Below are 19,615 nucleotides of genomic sequence, written 5' to 3' on the forward strand. Positions count from 1 at the left end.
TCTTACTCTTGATATTCTGGTTCCTTCTGGGGTGATGATAATAACAAAACAAAGGCAGCTAACATTCATTAGCACTAGTACCAGAGAGAATATCAAGTGCTTTCTACAGACTGAGTTCATTCTCACATCACTGCATCAAGTTAGATGATATCCCCATTTTGTAAGTGAGGAAACTAAAGCACACTCAAGCAGTTTGCCTAAAGTCACAAGCTAACCTATATAACACTGGCTATTATTTTCAGTGGGGTGTGTGTGTGTGTGTGTGTGTGTGTGTGTGTGTGTGTGTATGTGTTTCTGTGAATTGAACCCAGAGCCTTTCTCCCCTCAGGGCTACATCCCCAGCCCTGTTTTAGTTTTTTAAATACTGTCTCATTAAGTTGCAGAGGGCCTTGCCAAGTTGCTGAGGCTGGCGACAAACCTCCAATCCTCCTGTCTTAGCCTCCGAAGTACTGGGATTCCAGGCATATACCATCACACTCAGCTGCTCAGCTTTGTTCTTAGCCAGGAAGCTTTACTTCTTCCACTCTTCATCTAGTGATTCATTCAGTCATTCATGATGAACATTTAGGAGTTATTATCATAACCCAAGTGAAAAATGGTAGTTGCTTGGATTTATTCATTGTCTGTCTGTCTGTCTGTCCCTCCCTCCCTCCCTCCTTCCCTCTTCCCTCCTCCCCTCTCTCCCTCTCACTCCTGGTTGCCCTGAACTGAGCATCTTTCTTCCACCACACCCTCCTTTCATGATGCTGCCTGCCTGACTTCAAGCCCAAGATAGTGGAGCCAGCCAGCCATGAACTTAAACTGTGGCACAAAATAAATCTTTCCTCTTTTACTTTACTTATGTCAGGTATTTGGGTCACTGACTAACACACTTACGATATTTTACAAGCAATTCATTCAATTGTTAGCCATTACTTCAACACTCAGACTCATTTCTTTTTGTCTAGAAATATTTTCAAGTAAAAAATTAAAATTCACTCTTAAATACTGTAAAAATAAATATATTTATTTGTATAGAAAATGAATGTAATTTTCATCATGTAATAGTATTGATTTTGGTTATGATGATTACTCAGGAAAATAAAGACACGCACCTTCATTTTTTAAAATTGAATTCACTTTAGTTATATAAATACAATGCTAAAGATTCATTCATTTTACTCTTGCCTTTGCAACCTTTGCCAAGTTACCATCATTTTAAAAAGTGTATGATTTTTGCTTCTAAAAATATAGTCTGTATACACTTAGACTATACCAAATGTGCTTAATTGGGGTTTATGAAAAGAATAGCTTTTCCTTGAGCTCAAGATTTATTCCAGCCTCCATATTCTAATCATTAAAAAAAATAAATAAATAAAGCCGGGTGTGGTTGCGCACGCTTGTAATCCTGCGCTTGGGAGGCTGAGATAGGAGGATTGTACAGGTTCGAAACCAGCCTCAGCTACTTAGTGAGGCTCTCAGCAACTTAGTGAGACCCTGTTTCCCAATAAAAGTATAAAATAGGTCTGGGCGTATAGCCCAGAGGTAGAAACGCCCTGAGTTCCACCCCCAGTACCACCAAAAAAAAAAAAATTAAAAAATGTATATATATATATATATATATATATATATATATATATATATATATTAGTGAGCAATTTAGTAGCATTCCATAGGAGATAGACTAAGAACTTAGTTTAGTAGATAAGAATAGTAAACCATTTCTCAGGATTTTTGTCTTAACATAAAAATTCTTCAGGACAAATTGACTCTTAGAGGGTTTTTATGGCTTAGCCTGTAACTGGGCTATTTAATGACCAGAATGGCAGATTGAGACAAAATCATTCATGATATCAAAGAAAAATAAAGCTCTAGGTAATATGAAAAGCTGAGATAGAGACCAAGTGTTAGAAAATCTTGGCACATCCAGAGGCAGCTGAGGTGTAACATAAGTGAGAACTAGAAGAAACACATCACAGCTCTTTGTAGAGTTCTCACAACTGCTTTTCATTTCTGTAGTATGGAACAGGAAGTAGAGAAATAGAGAAATACAGCATCAGAGAGACCTAGCTTTACAGGAAGGAAACTGAGGACCAAAGAACATCAAAGACTTATTCTAATTCACAAACTGAAGTCAATTATAAGACTAAAACTGGAATTTGGAATTCCTTTTTTTCTAGCTCAGAATTATTTTCTCTACTCTTCATGGGCATTTTAACTATTACAGGCATTGGAGTTGTACCAATATGAAAAGATCTGGCTTAATGGGAAAAGGGGTCTCCTTGCCACCAAAAGCAAGTGATTGGGCCAAAACTGGGTGCTATGCTTTGAATTTTTCCCACAAAGTTTATGTGTTAGAAATTTAATCCCCAGCCAATTACCATGGCTCACACCTCTAATCCCAGTACTTAGAAGGCTGAAACAGAGGATTGCAGGTTTGAGGCTGGCATAAGGTAACCTAGCAAGACCCTGTTTTCAAAAAGGGCTGGGGGTGGAGTTCAGTGGTGCAGTAGCCCTGGGTACAGTCTCTACTAACACACACACACACACACACACACACACACACACACGTACACATGCAAGAAACTTTTGGCTAGTGCAACACTATTGAGAGGTGGGACATTTAAGAAGTGATTCGGTTGTGAAGTCTCTGCTCATACAAGCCGCTACATGCTATTATCTCAAGGGTGAATTCCTGATAAGTGCCTAGGTTTGGTTCCCTTCCTTTCCCTCTCCCATTCCTATGCTCTCTTGCCCTTCCAACTTCCACTGAGGGATGCTACAGTAAAAAGACCTTTTCCAGATGCTGGTACTTTGTTATTAGGCTTCCTAGCCTCCAAAACAGTGTGAAATAGATTTCTACCATTTATAAGTACCTGATCTGTGGAATTCTGTGATAGCACAAAACACCATTCAGTGACTACTTGAAGTGTATATCAGTTTTTCATGAGGGAAATTTGGACTCAGTGTTCCCTAAGAATTTTCCCAACTCTCTTTTTCTGTCAGTACTGGGGATAGAACTCAGGGGCATGCTTCCATTGAACTACATCCCCATTTATTTATTTTTTTTTTTTATTTTGAGACAGGGTCTCACTAAATTACTGAGGGTAGCCTTGAACTTGTCATCTTTCTGTCTTGGCGTATCAAGTAGCTGAGATTACAGACATGCACCAGCATACCTTCTTCCAAATTCTAACTTTAATGAATTTGGGTAATTTTTATCATGTGTATAAGGGTAATTATTTGTCTTCCTTTCTTACAAAAGTGTGTATGCATACTCATTCACACATGTCTTCTCCAGAACCTGCTTTCTCATTGAGCACCTATTTCAAAGTTTCTTAGTAATACAGTAAGACCAAAAAAGCAAGACAAGACTTCAAGCTCTATTCCTGACTTGGAATGATGAGAGATAATATGCATAATTAATATAACCTTTCTTTTTATTTTTCCAGTACTGGGAATGGAACCCAGGTGCATCCTACGTATGAGCTCCACCCCCAGCCCTATTTTTATTCTTTATTTTGAAACAGGGTCTCACTGAGTTACAAAGGGCCTCACTAAGTAGCTCAGGCCGGCTACACACCCAGATCCTCTTTATCTCAGCCTCCTGAATGCTGGGATTACAAACCTGTACTACCAAGCCTGGCTTAATATAACCTTCTTTATTAGACCAGTATCCAATAACTGCTATTTTTCCTCTGCCACACAAATACAAATTGGTAGTTAGTTAGCAAAGGGAGAATTGTGATAATGAAGTCAATCAGCTTTCTTTTCCAGTAACAAAGACTTGGTATGGTAAGAAAAATAACTTTGGTTAATTCATAACCCAATGAGGTATAACTAATTTTTAATATAAGCTTTTTTCTTTACCGTACAACTATATAGTTAATCTTATGTTAAGATGAAAATGTATATATTCACATTACAATATAAAATTAATAAGATATGAAGTCTGATTAGAAATATATTTTGCCAACTCATAATGCCTACATGAATTGAAACTTCTATTACTCTCTTTTGAATATAACATGATCTCTTCCTATCCTGCCTTCATTCTGTTGTTAGGCTTCTAGATCCTTCCCCCCACCACCCTACTATAATTTAGATGGTATTTTTCCAGACATGACTGAAATGGCATATTTATAATAGGGAATTTCCAGAAATAAAGTTATTTGGTTTCATTTGCCCTAAGTACTCCATTCTTCTTTGGAGTCCCGAGTGAATTGTTCACTGTAGTAGTAATGTGGACATTAGGGGTCCATCTCCATAATTTTAAAACCCTGGATTTTAAATTTTCTTCTATCAGTCTATTGAAAAGTTTTCTGAAGATCCTTTTCCACTTGTTTTCATAGATCATAGAATGATTTGGGAGGTGGGATGAGAAAGGAGTTGATGGTAGAATTTCAGATAGCATTATGATGGTCTGGTAAGCGAGTGCCAGACCCTTTTTCAAACATAAAAATCAATGAGACTTGGTAGTACACACTTGTAATCCCAGTACTTGGGAGGCTGAAACAGGAGGATTGCAGGTTCAAACCCAGCCTCAGCAGTTAGCAAGCCTCTCAGCAACATAGTGATACTTGTTTAAAAACAAAAAATAAAGAGGGCTGGGGATGTAGCTCAGTAGTAGAATGTCCATGGGTTCAATCCCCAGTACAAAAATGTATGCATTTATCTGTACACACACACACACACACACACACACACACACACACACACACACACACAGTCATCATCAAATCAAGACCTAGACCCACACTTCTTTGCCCCTATGTCACATCTTTTCTTACTATCCCATTCCACTGCCAAGAAGACATCATATCATGCTTGGCCATATTTTCTTTCCAAGACTGAGGTCTAGGACGGGAAGGCAAAGATGAGGGCAGACAGCGTATCTTACTCATATTTGCATCACTTGTCCCAAAAGAAAAACATCCTAGGGCATTGCCAACAAACACTTTCTGTAATAAATAAGGCAGTAAATATTTTAGGTTTTGTCAGCCCTACAATCTCTGTAGCAAGTATTCAGCTCTATCATAACAACGGCCATTGTAGCATTCACACATAAATGAATGTGCATGGCAGTGTTCTAATAAAACTTTATTTATGGACACAAATGTCAATTTCATTTTCTTCACAAGTCACAAAAGCTTTTTCTAATGTTTTCAACCATTAAAAAATGTAAAGGAGATTGTTATAAATTGTATAAAAACAGGTTGCAGTGTGGATTTGGCCTGCTGGTCATCATTTGCTAACCACTGCCCAAGGAGACTAAATAATGAAATATGAGGGAGACTGTAAGACATGGAAGGAAAAAAACCTGACATACAGATGATTTGAATGTGGTCGGAGAAATTACCAATGGGCATGCATGTAGGGAGAGGAGAGGATCACCCTGGCTCAGTTCTGTTTTAGGTCATCTTGGTAGTCCGTTAAATTCCAGATTTGTTATTTTGATTTACTCTCTTAAGATTTATGAAAGGCAGGTTTTAGCTGACCTCAGAGAAGAAAAGCAAAAACAAAAAGAGGACATGAAGCTCACCATAATGCATGCAGAGCCAGTAGAACATTTTATTCGGAATGGCAGCTGGGGAGTTTTGTTATCATTGAGTAATTGTGAAATCTCTCTGAGGCAACGAAGAGGTAGCTAGCTCTATTCCCCCTTTAGCAAAAACCACTTGATGACATTGTAAAGCTCTCACAGAAAATGTCTTCTTATGTCCTGAAAGAATATATAAAAATCTTTATTTTTATAACATAAAGGCTGTAATGATGAACTTTAAAATAAAAATAGCCATAAAGGAACATTTCTAAAAATAGTATGAATGATTTTCAACCATTTAATCAATACAGCCTTTGTTATTTTGTAGGTCGATTCGTCTACAACAATTGCATAATATGATAGTACAAGTTATTCATAACAAAGGAACACTAATAATTATGACAATGATAGCAATTTGATAATAGTTAACCATTTTGAGCAGTTAGCATCAGCTACTACCTAAAATACATCTCATTTTTATTATCTCATGTATTTCCTACAATGACCCTGCAAAGTAGTTCTTACTCTCCTATTAGAAACAAAATTGAGGCTCAATCACACAAACACAAAGTAGCAGGGCCAAATGTAAATCCATGAAAATTTATGTTGTTTCCACTGTGCCATTACTACTGAAGAGAAATAGTGACCAAAAAAGAAAAATAAAATAAAAAAAACACAAAATATGGAAAAAATTTCTTTAGCTGTATTACTGGATAGCATTACTTTGTAGGCATCAATTTTATTCTGTATAACCATGATACAGTAACAGAATTATTTCAAACTCTGAAACCCTTAAAGAAACGAATGGTGCTTTTACAGAGTTGTGGTTTATAAGTCTATTCACTGCTTGCAGTCTCTAGGCATGCTGCAGCCATGAACTATTCACTGTCTGAACTTGCCCTCAAAGAATTCTTCCTCCTGCCTTACCTCTATCTAGTGGCAGCCAATGAAAAACCCACAAGCTCGGCAGCTGCAGTTCTGGAAAGCTTCCATTGAAACCCTCATTCCCAGATCCCCTTTGAAAAACTCCCTTCCTAGAGCTTGCTGTTATCTTCTTGAAGGTCATGACTAATGTTTATAACACAGTAAAACTTCCACAGCAAACACTGTCTGCAAGATCCGGATTCCTTAACTTGGACTCTGTGTTTATTCTTGCTTATTTCAAGACATTTAATACCCTTCAGTTACTCTATTCTAATTCTCACCCAGTAACCTGGAAAGCAAATATTAAAATGGGAACTATTTAAGTAGTCAGTTGGAAAATTGAAAAGCTTAATGAATTTCAGGAAGTACCGCTCTGAAAAAATCAGAATTGAATTTTAAAAACCAACCAACCAAAAAACAAAAAGAAACTGATTGATGAGAATAAAAGGTGATTTAGGTCTGCTCTTGTTTCTTTAAATTTTACTCTTTCCATGAATTTTTAGGATTCAGCAGTCTAGTATCCAATATACCTGTTTCAGAGGAAATCATTTCTTTTTTTTCTTTTCTAACTCTGGAAAAGTAGTACAAAAGTAGCTGTTTTATGTATGACTGAGTAATACCAAAATCCAGTTTTTAGCCAGCCTTTTTATATGTGAAGCATATTATTTAATCCAGATTTCTTTAAAACCACAACCAGACTCACTCACACTATGGATATTTGATTGAAGAAACATGGTTGCTATTATTCACTCTGCCATGCTCTATTTTGCTTATATGAATGACCCATTAATACATTGAAGGAAAAGAAGTAAATTTGCATCATCATCTACTGAAATTGGCAAAACTAGACACTGGTGATTACAGACACAAGACCTGATCAAGAGATGATTTCCTCATCTATATGTATCTCAACATTGGTTTTTCTAGATTTTCCCAAAAATATGTCCAAGAACTCAAAGGGAAAAGAAAATAAAAAAGCTTGCAGTCAGGAGACAAATATGTGCTAATGCACTACTTATTGTCTGGAGAAAATGTACGCTCATGGCAACAGTAAGAAGTTATTTGGTCTGTATTTATTTACAATGTGGAGGCTGCAGAATGTTAGCAATCTTATTATGCCCAGATGTAATGGAAAGAATGCACTACCATTTTCACACTGGCTTTAGTAAAGAATGTACCATCTGAATTAACATTGGGTAAAGGTAGTCATTTAGTTCCAATAACCCTCAAAGGTTCTTTCTGTTGCATAAATAATAGTGGAAATTATTTGTGGCCTCAATTCCCATCTGAATTGACTATTTTAAGTCACTTAAGCATGCTTATCAGTAAAATTGAGTAGACACATATTTTTTTAAGTTTGACAGAAAATGTCTACTATTTAGTTTTAGCAGTGAGCTCAGATTTATGGTGGGTAAAAGCTCATAATTCAAAATAGACTTTCTTAAAATAATGTTGATAAAGAATATCAGTGTTTGTTTTTGTAATGGGAAGGAGGGACATGGTTTTAAGCCAAGACTTTCTGTTCAGAATGCAGACTCAGGAGACTATCCATTCTCATCTGTAAACTGCACAGATATTTATGTATGCAGTATACACATGTAAATATAGTTGTTCAATGTGGGGTTTTCTAGAGTAGGCTATCTGAAGCATTGCAGTTTTCTGCTTTCCTGTTTTAATATTTTTACTATCAATTATTTAAGTATGAGAAACTGACTTGGAATGTCAAAACAAAGACATCTTAATATAATTGCAAAATAGTATCTTGAAGGCTTATGTATTTTATTCTTAGGGTTTGAGCTGACATCATAAATGTGTATGACAAATCCAAAATGATCACCCAAATTGTGTTTCAGTTTTGTCTCCTAGGATGATTAGTGATTTGATGGTAAAAGCTATGGACATTTTCAAGTTCCTTAGATCAAAACTATTGGCACATGCCTATAATCCCAGTAGTTGGAGGCTGAGACAGAGGGATTGCAGATTCAAGGACATCAACAATATAGTGAGAGTCTCAGCAGCCAAATGAGACCCTGGTTCAAAAAAAAGGTGTGGGGTGTAGCTGTGATGTAGGATGGTCCGGGGTTCAGTCCCCAGCATTACAATAAAGGAAGGAAGGAAGGAAGGAAGGAAGGAAGGAAGGAAGGAAGGAAGGAAGGAAGGAAGGGAGGGGCATTTCAAAGCAGTTTTTTTTTTCCTAAACTATTTTGACTTAATAGGGTTTCACATGAACCTTAATACTGCCCTCTGTTCTTTAGTCATTTTGATGCCTTTACTTTTTTTTATACCACCAAACTGATGGGACTGAACCATAGTAAAGGCAAAAACTTATCATCCAAGTGAAGAAATAGTTCTTGATTACATTTAGATTTTTTCATTATTATGGAAAATTTCAAATCTAAAAACCATCACCAGTTACATAGTTATCAAAATATGGCCTTTGTTACATCTACTCCTTTCCCTGACACTGGGTTCTTTGGAAGCAATTTCTAGAGTTTCTATGGATTGTCCATTATGTAAACTGAGCTTTGTTGGGCTTTCAGAATTAAAGATGAATGAAACATAATCCTTGTTCTCTGGGATCTCATCAGATCTAATCAGGGTAACAGTGTTTAGTTCTCAATGTAATTGTACATCCATTGTACCATAGAACCCAACACTAAAACCCCTGTGTCATTTCTACACATAGAATAAGCCTAATTTAAAGTGAATTATTGTATAGCATGAGTCCAGTTTTTGAAGACCTTTTAAAAGCATTAAAAAAAAATCTTATCTCTATCTGCTAAAAGTGACACAATATAGCCATAAGCACATATAACATGTCTTCTAAATCTCATTTCTCACCAAAAGGAAGTAGGACTTGTTGGAGAAATGGCTGACTCCAAGGACAATGAAGGAAAAACAACATGAGCCAGGTTTGGCTTTTCATACCAGAATGTTAGGAAGTCTCAAAAAGAGTGATGTGAACATGTCCAAAGGGCTTGGGAAGCTTAAAGGATTCCCACTGGCAAATCTGGAACAATTTGAACAGCAAAATAAATAACCATAATAATCTAATGTAACTCAGAATAAAATAAGAATCTGTAAATGAGTTCATAGTCATAACGAATAACTAGATACCACATGTGTAAGAAGAAACAGCTTATCCTTATAAAAGAATGCCTACTATTAGGTGCAGGAGTGATAGATTTCGAAAAGCACCATTTTGCAACCATCATAGTTACATGATCCAGACAAAAAGTGTAAATGGATACAAAAGTAGTAAGGAAAGATGGGTGAAAATGATATTTAAATATCTCAAAGATCCCATAAATTACTTATTATTTTTTTTATTTTTATTTTTTGGTGGTACTGGGGGTGGAACCCAGAGGCTTTCTACCTCCGGGCTATACTCCCAGACCTTTTTTATATTTTATTTGGAAACAGGGTCTCGCTAAGTTGCTGAAAACCTCACTAAGTAGCTGAGGCTGGCTCCGAACCTGTGCGATCCTCCTGTCTCAGCCTCCCAAGCGCGGGGATTACAAGTGTGTATCACCATGCCCAACCTCAAAATGATAACTTTAGAGAAGTCTGATAGTGAACCTTAACCAAGTACTTCAGGTTATCATGACCAGTAATAGAACAAACTGCCACCATATGCTTCTTGATCTTGTGCACTTAGGCACATCACGTCTTTAATATTCCTGCCCCAAAACATATAATTGCTTTAAAATTAAGGAACTACTAGGAAAATCCAAAATAAAGGTTTTCCAAAAATGTCAATACCCTGAAACACAAAGAAAAGCCAAGGAGCCATTTCAGATTAAGGGAAACCAAAGAAACATGAGGCTAAATGTATGCGCAGCCCTAAACTGGACACTGGAGTAGGGAAAGAAAACTAAGGAATTCAGAAAGACATAATGGAATATTTCATAAAATTTGAATAAGTTGTGTGAAATCATACCAATATTGTATAGGTATAAATTTCGTGGTGGAGAGAAGTTTATTTATCTCAGTTCTGGAGGCTCAAAGCCCGGGACTGAGTGACCACATGTGACAAGGACTTCAGGCCATATCATGGCCGAAAAATGAAAGGGGAAGCAGGTAAAAGAACACAAGGGACATCCCTGCTTTATAACAGCCTGCTCTCCTGCTAACTAATCCAGTCCTTGAGGATTAACCCAGTCCCCGGAGAAAGGCATTAATTCCTCTTAACAATCTAATCTCTGAAAAGTCCTGCCACATCTCAGTGCACCTCTGGTGCAATGAGGACTAAATTTCCTAACACACGAATCCCTGGGGACATATTCAAACCATTAATCAATTGTCTCTATTTTTTAAGAATAAACATTGAAATATTTACAGAGAAGGGAGCATGATGTCTGCAAGTTACTCACTTGATTTAGAAAAGCAATAACATTTGTATACGTAGAAAGAAAATACAAATGTGGCAAATTTTAACAACTGATTAATACAGACAAGGGACAAAGGGCTTTTTGTACTATCCTTGCAACTTTTCTATTAAGTTGACGTTATTAAAAAATTCAAAGATTAACATACACACATACATAGAGTTATTGTCACCTTTATAAAAAGCAAATTAAACATACAAATATCTGAAAATCACTCTAAAATAAATATCATTTTCCCTACAAAGTGGCTACAGAAATCCTTTTAGCAATGTTCATGTTTAAATCATAAAATTTGTAAATATGTAATAGACCTAGGAATAGTTTCCCACGCATCCTATATAAAGTGAGGCTCAATTGCATTTGTTTTATCTCTATCTGATAATGTTTTCTGTGTCTATCTGGCTTGCTTTAGAAAGCCCTTTAGATAAAGAAGTGGATAAGTGTGTATTTTTGTGATTTTGAGGAAATGAGAATGATAACTGCTCCATAACACAGAGCAAGATTTGCCTTTTTGCACCCCTGGTATTGGGAACTGAACCCAGGGCTTTATACATGCTAGGCCAGCACTCTGCCAGCAAGCTTTATACACAGCCACACAGATTGAGATTTGAAGAACAGAAGCTCTACTCAATTTTTCTTTTCTCAGCTACATGAGTAGCTTTTTAGACACATGAAACCAGGTTTTGGGAGTTCTGCTTCCTTCTACTTAACTGACTTCAAATCACTTGGGTTTTCCCTTTTATCTTTTTCCTCTCATTAAATTATAAACTTTTATAGGAATAAAAAGAATAATGAAGTAATGAGTCTATTATTTACGCTGATTTCTAATGACAAAGAAGAATAAGATGTCCAATTACTCAAAAGCTAATTAGCCAAATCATTGTTGTGTCTCTTTTTTTTTTCCACTCTTCTGTATTTGCCTAGAATTGGAGTAGGAGGTAGAAACAGGCAACAGTAGTCAACCAAATGTAGTTTCCTACTAACTGTTTGGCTCAATTTTTAAATTATTAGATGTTTTTTATAATAGGCAAAGATTAGAAATAACCTTAATATACTTTTGTAGAGACTGGTTAAGTAATTAACTTATCTCTGCACAGAATACTGTGCTTCTGAAAACAGACTGGAAAGTTCCATATGTATCCATATGGAAAGATCTCCCAGGAATATAAGTCCAAATTGCTAAGTATAAAATATGTTGTGTAGCCCGGCGTGGTGGCACACGCTTGTAATCCCACCATTTGGGAGGCTGAGACAGGAGGATTGTGGTTCGTGGACAGCCTCAGCTACTTAGTGAGGCCCTTTGCAACTCAGGGAGACCTGGTTTCAAATTAAAGAATAAAAAATAGGGCAGGGGGTGTAGCTCAGAGGTTGAAAGCCCCTGGGTTCCATCCCCAGACCTGCAAAAAAAAATTATATATACATACATACATACATACATGTATACATACATACATACATACACACATACATATATATATTGTGGCCGGGCATGGTGGCACACACTCATAATCTCAGCGCTTGGGAGGCTTAGACAGAAGGATCACACAGGTTCAAAGCTAGCCTCAGCTCCTTAGTGAGGCTCTCAGCAACTTGGCGAGACCCTGTTTCCAAATATATAAAATAAGTCTGGAGGTAGAAAAGCCCCTGGGTTTCACCTCCAGTACCACACAAAAAGTAACAATACTAATGAGATATATTGTATGCTATAATTTAAATATAACAAAAGGGAACAGAATAGGTCTACATATTTGCTTGCCACAAAATTGCTTGCCTAAGGACATGAGAATTTGGTGTTAGGACACAGGTTCAATAATTTTTATGTTTAAAAATTTTCAAATGTAATGCTTATAGAAAAGAATAAGAAATAGCACTTCTCACCAGTGATTTATTGCTATGGAAATTACTGTCCTAAAAATGGTAGTTCATCAAATAGAATACTCCCGCCACTCTCACTGTGATGATGGAAAGCACTGTGTGTTTTGTTCAATTCAATTAGTATAGTTTACTTATTAACCTGACCTCAGAAAACCGATCAACCTTTTTTTAAGTGTCTTTAGCCACAGGGTCCTAGCCTATGTTTGAATACAAGACTTGCTTGCTATAGAAATATTAAACAGCTTAAAAGTATATAGCCACGCATGGTGGTACATGCTTGTAATCCCAGCATTCAGGAGGCGGAGACAGGAGAATCACGGTTTGCAGACAACCTCAGCTACTTAGTGAGGCCCTTTGCAACTCAGTGGGACCCTGTTTCAAAATAAAGAATAAAAAATAGGGCTGGGGTGTAGCTCATAGGTAGAATGCTTCTGGGTTCCATTCCCAGTACTGCAAAATATATGTATGTATGTATGTGTGTATATATATATATGTATATGTATATGTATGTGTATATATATATGCATATATAAAGCCATTAGAGTTCTACCAGCAATTTTGCTTACTACTCCAGAAAAAAAAAATGAATGAAATTTACTTCAGATTAGAAGTGTAAGTTTTAGTCTTCTTAGGTAGAATATCAGGAGTGTCTCAGAAAGGTCAGAAACCAAGTAAATCCTAGAAAAATTTTAGAAATCCAATAGAATCTCAAGAGTATACACTTTGAAGTTAATGTTTTAATATATTCCCAAGTCATTTTTCAGCCAAAATCTCAGTACTTTCTTTAAATGGGATACTAAATGGTACATGGTAATTTTTCTTCTCATGGTTCTCTTTGTACTTATCAAATTTTCAGTCCACTTGCATTTTATAGTTGGATAAATAGAATTGCTCCAAACTGTTTAAATATTCCTTTTTTCTTTTGCCCCACTAGTACATTTCATGGTTCTCACATTTAATTCTTTTAAAAAAAATAATTATTCAAACAAACACTGCTTATCCAGCTTGTAAATATATATATATATATATATATATATATATATATATATATATATATATATATATATATTAAAGCTCTCTCCCTTGAAGATCTTTTTATAGTCCAGTCCTAGTTACTAGCATTTCTTTTTAACATGGAAGAGTACACAGATGTGGCAGAAGTTTTGAAAACAGTTTAGGTAGCATCAAGAAACATCTGCATGCTTTTCTAGCAGCCTGAATAATTTAGTAGTGATTTATGCAGATTTCTTTTTAATATATTTTTATTGGTGCATTGTAGTCATATATCTTAATGGGATAAAAAACTTGTGGAGATATTCATGCAAGTACATCATGTATGCAGATTTCTCCACATATGTTCTCTTCTCTTTCTCCTTTTTAGCACATCTAGATGATTAATAAACTGACCCCTTCCTTATATGTGCTTTCTGATAGCCATGGGGACTGTCTGGGTTGACACTACACATATATAAGCCAATGTTACCATGAAATACCTCATTTGAATGTCAGTTATGGACTGAACAGGATGTTCTATACCAGGAAGCTGGGATATTTTGATAAGATGGTGCTGGGGACCATGTGGGCATGGTCAACCCCAAAATATTTCAGTTTATAGGATCATTAGGCTACAGAGAGAAACTTTGAGTCTGTGGTTAGGTAGATGCTCCCTCAAGTCTGGAGTATGCATTTAAAGTTTTGTTTGTTTGTTTGTTTGTTTGTTTGTTTTGCCATAGAGAAGCATTTGGTCTCATTTTAAAATAAAAAAAGAAGAATGGTTTTTGAAACAAATTCATTCATTCCACTGGGAATTTTGCTGAAAGACCTGTCCTAAAGCATGTCTCTACTGCCAGATCCTAAACTTCACAGTTACCAAAGTTGACTCTGTATAACCTGTTAAATTTTTCTTGAACACTTGGATGTGATCACAGATGGTTGATTGCCAAAGTTTTACTTCAGCTCAGATACAGCTAAATGCAAGAAATTCACTTCCTGACACCCTCCTCCTGCCTGCCCCACCTTAAATCACCATTTTGAGACAAGTTATGGGAGCTACAAAATGGTCTGCCTGTGTTCCAAGATAATTTTGAGAGTGGCTTTTTATGACTGGTTTATAATCTTTAGAAAAGTTGGATTTTGATGGAAATGCTATGACATCTTAAGCTGTAAAGAATGAGCTGTTCTTGAAGACAAATGTAACTTCATGTCCATGAAGCTAAATATTTACTCTGCTGATGATATACTGTATCTTTGTTCCTTTTTACACTGAGCTTTTTCTTTCTGTGCATCCTTTCATCTCCAAGCTACTTTTGTGTAGCCCTGTTATATCAGTGTTTTGTGATGTTACAGAAAAGGGAAAAGTGTAAGGTCAATTTTTCCATTACATACCTCAAAAGGAATGCCAGGGAACTTAGCCAAACTTGAGGCTACAAAAAATAAAAATTACAGGAAAGATGATTCATTAATCAACAATTGCCTTACCAAGAAAATAGAAGTAGTTGTATATATTTGGTTTTGAGACGGGGACCAGTACACTCAGCCCAGATATGGGTGGTGGGGGTGGGGGAAGTAGCATTTTATGACTGTGTAACATGATTTTAGACCTACTGGGAATCTTTTAAAGTATCAAGGGATAACTCCTTTTGTGGCTTGATTTCTCTCAACATTCTTTTTTTCTTTCAAGATGAAAGTACATCACATGCTGGCTCTAACTATAATTTGATTTTAAAAAATAATGACAGCTGAAAGATATCTTAGAAAGGCTGAGCCTGCCACTCTGCAAAACTAAAAACCCTGGAGCCTTGACTTTCCTTCTCTGTCCTCTGTGATAGGATCTGTCACTTCCTCTTCATTCTTAGTAAATCTCCTTCCACTTCTCTCTTCTTTTGCCATAGATCAAGATCTTGGCCCTTCCCTAAAATATCATCATATTAATAAAAATGCTCTAATATTGTCTTAAATACAGTTATTATTACAGAAGCCCAGAAGTTATGAAATATGGCATTAGAGAAAAATTGGCCACGGAAATTAAAAAACTCACAAACGCCTAACACTCCTCCTATAAACAGAATTATCTGATCACAGATCTTATGTCAAGCCCCTCATGAAGCTTAATTTCTTCTTTCTTCCTTCCTTCCTTTCTTTTTTTCTTCTTTGTATGTTCTAATGACAAACCCAGCCAGTAACAAATGCAGTTGGCTTTGTGACCAGCCAGTAACAGATAGGGTAGACTGTGTTATCTGATGTTTCATTGGCAAGCCAGTAAGCCTCATCAATCAATAAAATGTTCAGAACTAACTCAGAGTGCTACAAGTTCCGTGTGCACCTTGTGACTCATCAAAGAAAAATGTTACGGTCCTGTTTCAGCTTAATACTGAGTGTATTTTATTTTAATTCTTTGAAAATTGGTAATTTGCGTATGATTCAGACAATGTTAACCAGAGTACATAATTAATCAGAACAGTTCCAACCATGTCGGATGATCCTAAATTTACTGAAAATTTTTATTGCCTTCTATGGTGAACATGAGAGAGAAATAGAGAACAGGTTTTTATTCTTTTGCCAAATAGCTGATAACCCAGTTACTTTTACCATTTCATCCACACAAAGGGATTGCAACATGAGAAATAAACTTTTTAAAGCTCCTATAATTGAGTGTTTCTTGTGAAAAGCTGGGACAGTTCAAGGAAAGAAATAGATGGAAGAAAAGGAACAGAGCCTAAGTTCCCAGACCTTGACAACTAGGGCAAATGTAGCAAGACTCTATTCACCATGGAAAAATGTGAAGTCTTACACTTTGGTAACAACATAAAAAAAAAAAAAAATCTTACTGTGAACAGAATTAGGAAGATAAGGGCCTGACACACCTGGACTGATTATACGTTTCTGTGCAGATATCCCACACCTCCATCTGAGGATCAATGGCAGGCCACCCAGCAGAAAGTGTTTTGTAGAATTATAACCATGGAAGCAAGCACTCTAGATCGCAAATTGAAAACACTCCTAATTCCCACAGCTCAAAGAAGCTTTTTTCAGGAATTTCAGTCTATTCTCGTCTTCTTTATCTGCCCCCAACTCCGCTCATCCACATACAAATACACAAGGAAGGAAAAGAGATGAGACTTATACAGAAACCATGTCTGGTAAAATTTCTTCCCTTTTCAAGTGTTGTTTTGTCTTTTCAGAATCTCACCACCATTGTCCTTTTCAGCTAGTTTAAAGATTTGTTTCCTTGGTTCTTAAAATAATTTTGTTCAGGTTCATAGCAACTTAATAATATCTAATATCTCTTTTTTAGCCACCCATACTCCATTTCTCTATTTGATACTCATGAAAGTCAGTAGATGTTTCTTAGAATGTTGATTATGTTATAGGAGAAAACTTCCTCCTCCATCTCACCATAATTTCTAGTCTTCATTTCTTTCAACCATCTAACCACCATCCATTTAAGTGCTAAGGACTTTGACTTAGAAAATGTGTCTGTTAAGCTAATTGACATGTTGAATTCATCAAGTACTGTTTCTGCTCTACAAGATTTTAAAAGACAATGTGCTTTAAAATAAAACTTAATTGAGATTCATGTTCAAATATTGTGATTTTGAGCAATTTCTTGCCTCATTTATGCATTTAACAAATATGAATTTATGTGTTAAGAATTGTGCTAGACGCAATGAACACAATTTTTCACAAGACAGAAAAGGTCTTTGCCCTTAAGTTTATACCCTAATTGGGCAAAACAAAGGGAAGTAAACCTTTAAATCAGTATTTTTTTTAATTGTTATATCTGGAAGAAACAGGATCTGAGTTAAAGGGGCAGGGAAAACTATTTTGTAAAAATACTTAAACTGAAGCCCCTAAGAATGGGAATGAGTCAGCCAAACAAAGAGAGGATAAGAGCATCAAAGAATGAAGGACCGCTTGTTCTGAGAGCCAAAGCCAGGAGGAAACTTGGGGCAAAAGAGGAACTGAGAGAAGATGAACTAGAGTGCAGAACATTGTAGACACTGCCAAGAATTGTGGCCTTTTCTAGTAGCAATGAGTAGCCATTGAAAGCTTTTTGTTGTTGTACCAGTATTGGGAATGGCCTAGGAATATTTGAGAAAGCTCTGATTATTAATAAATATATTTTTTAAATCATTTTATAGAAAAAAGGGCAGACCTGGGTAAGGATCTGGTTTTGGCCAGGAAGCAAGCAGCTATTATAATGTAAAACATCTTAGTTAAAAGCAATTAGCAAGCAGAAGAGAAGTAGAGCTAGGACTTCCTCATTCTAAAGACAGGTTTACATAATAATTGGTATCTAGTTAGGATGGGGGAAGGAGATCTACCTTCAGGAAAGGACAAACCTGGGCATAGACCAAAGCTCAGAGGAAAATCAATGGGATGGACTTTACCTATGTCAGAGTTACATAAAGCAAGATGGAGGATGTCAAGTCTATAAAAAGACTGTTCTGTGTTTTGTATTTTGGTGAATTCATTCGAAACACACACCCCCATGCCACTCTTTAATGGTATTGGGCTGTAACTGTCTTCTGTATTTCTATCTTTTTAATAAACTCCTTTAATCTTCAGCAAGAGTCTGGGCTATTGCATATTTATCCTTATCTCAGGACAAGAACCCATGGTTCAAGATGTTACAGTGAAAGATGAATGTTACCATTTGGCGGTGAGGACTACCGTTTAGGGGAACAGTTCCCGGGCACCTTTGTTAGACCCCCGGATATAATTCCCCTCATAAAAACCGCTACCTGACTGCTTGGCAGTAACCTGGCCCTAGCAGCCCTTCCCTTTTACAGGTCTGCACTCCATTTTCTATAACCTGATTTTTTAACTATATTAGCTTTGGGCCAGGCATGGTGGTGCAAGCTTGTAATCCCCGCACTTGGGAGGCTGAGACAGGAGGATCGCACAGGTTCGAAGCCAGCCTCAGCTACTTAGTGAGGCTCTCAGCAAATAAGTGAGACCCTGTTTCCAAATAAATTATAAAATAGGGCTGGGGGTGTAGCCCAGAGGTAGAAAGACCCTGGGTTTCACGCTCCCCCAGTACCACACACACAAAAAAAAGCATTAGCTTTTATTTTGTACTGTGTTACTTTTTCCCCCTAATTTTTATTTTCCTTGCAACTGTCCTCTTGCAAACAAGTTTGTATAATTCTGCCCCTGAAAAATCAAAGGTCTTTATTTTTCCTTAGAGCAATTGTACTGAAATCACCTGTGAAGATGCCACTAAGTTCATCGTCTTAGCCAATCCTCAGTGCTGCTACAGTGATGGATAGATTTGTTAAGAAAGATCTAAGTGTTCTTTTGTAACATTATTTTTAGGAAGGCAGAGGCTTTACATTTCCAGACAGCAGCTTTGTTGTGAATATGGGGAGACCACAGAGCTGTAATACATCGAACATGTGGGCAAGGCCGTCTGGCTTCTTGGCAAATGCTAATGATTATAATGATCCCTCGTGGTGGAGGCAGACCCTCCCTGCAGCTGGTATCCTTTCTGCACAGGGATGAGGTCATTGGGGGAGGGATGTAGGCAGAACTGAGAAGGATGAGAAAAAAGAAGGGGAGAAGTTGTCAAGACTGCATTCTTGGTGGAAAAATTGAAACACATTCATTACATGTTTGCTTTATTTATTTTTTTAAGGAAAGGGAATGGAGAGACAAGGGGATAGTGAGGACCTATAACCCCATGACAGCTTCGTTTTTCTCCCAAGCCTGTGCAGCTATCGATAGTCCGTAACAGGCTTGTGTCTTCCAGAGCACTGATAACCCTATAAATCTAATCTCTGGAATATTTGAAACTTCTCAGAACAGGATATTCCAGCTATTTAGACCCTAGTAAATATTTGAGAGTTGTATAAGATCCTAATTCTGGACAGTCTATTTCTCCTGCCTCAAGATGTGTCTACAACAG

At 36.7% G+C, this 19,615-nt stretch overlaps 1 protein-coding gene across 1 annotated transcript in view; it reads left to right on the forward strand.

Moving 5' to 3' along the window:
* The window catches only part of CMSS1 (cms1 ribosomal small subunit homolog), a gene marked incomplete at both ends in the record, with an annotated part of 375,234 nt that overhangs the window by 204,841 nt on the left and 150,778 nt on the right, over positions 1-19,615 (forward strand). The gene's annotated exons all lie outside the window — the stretch shown is intronic.

Source organism: Muscardinus avellanarius (assembly GCF_963383645.1).
Source record: "Muscardinus avellanarius genome assembly, chromosome: 5".
NCBI lineage: Eukaryota > Metazoa > Chordata > Mammalia > Rodentia > Gliridae > Muscardinus > Muscardinus avellanarius.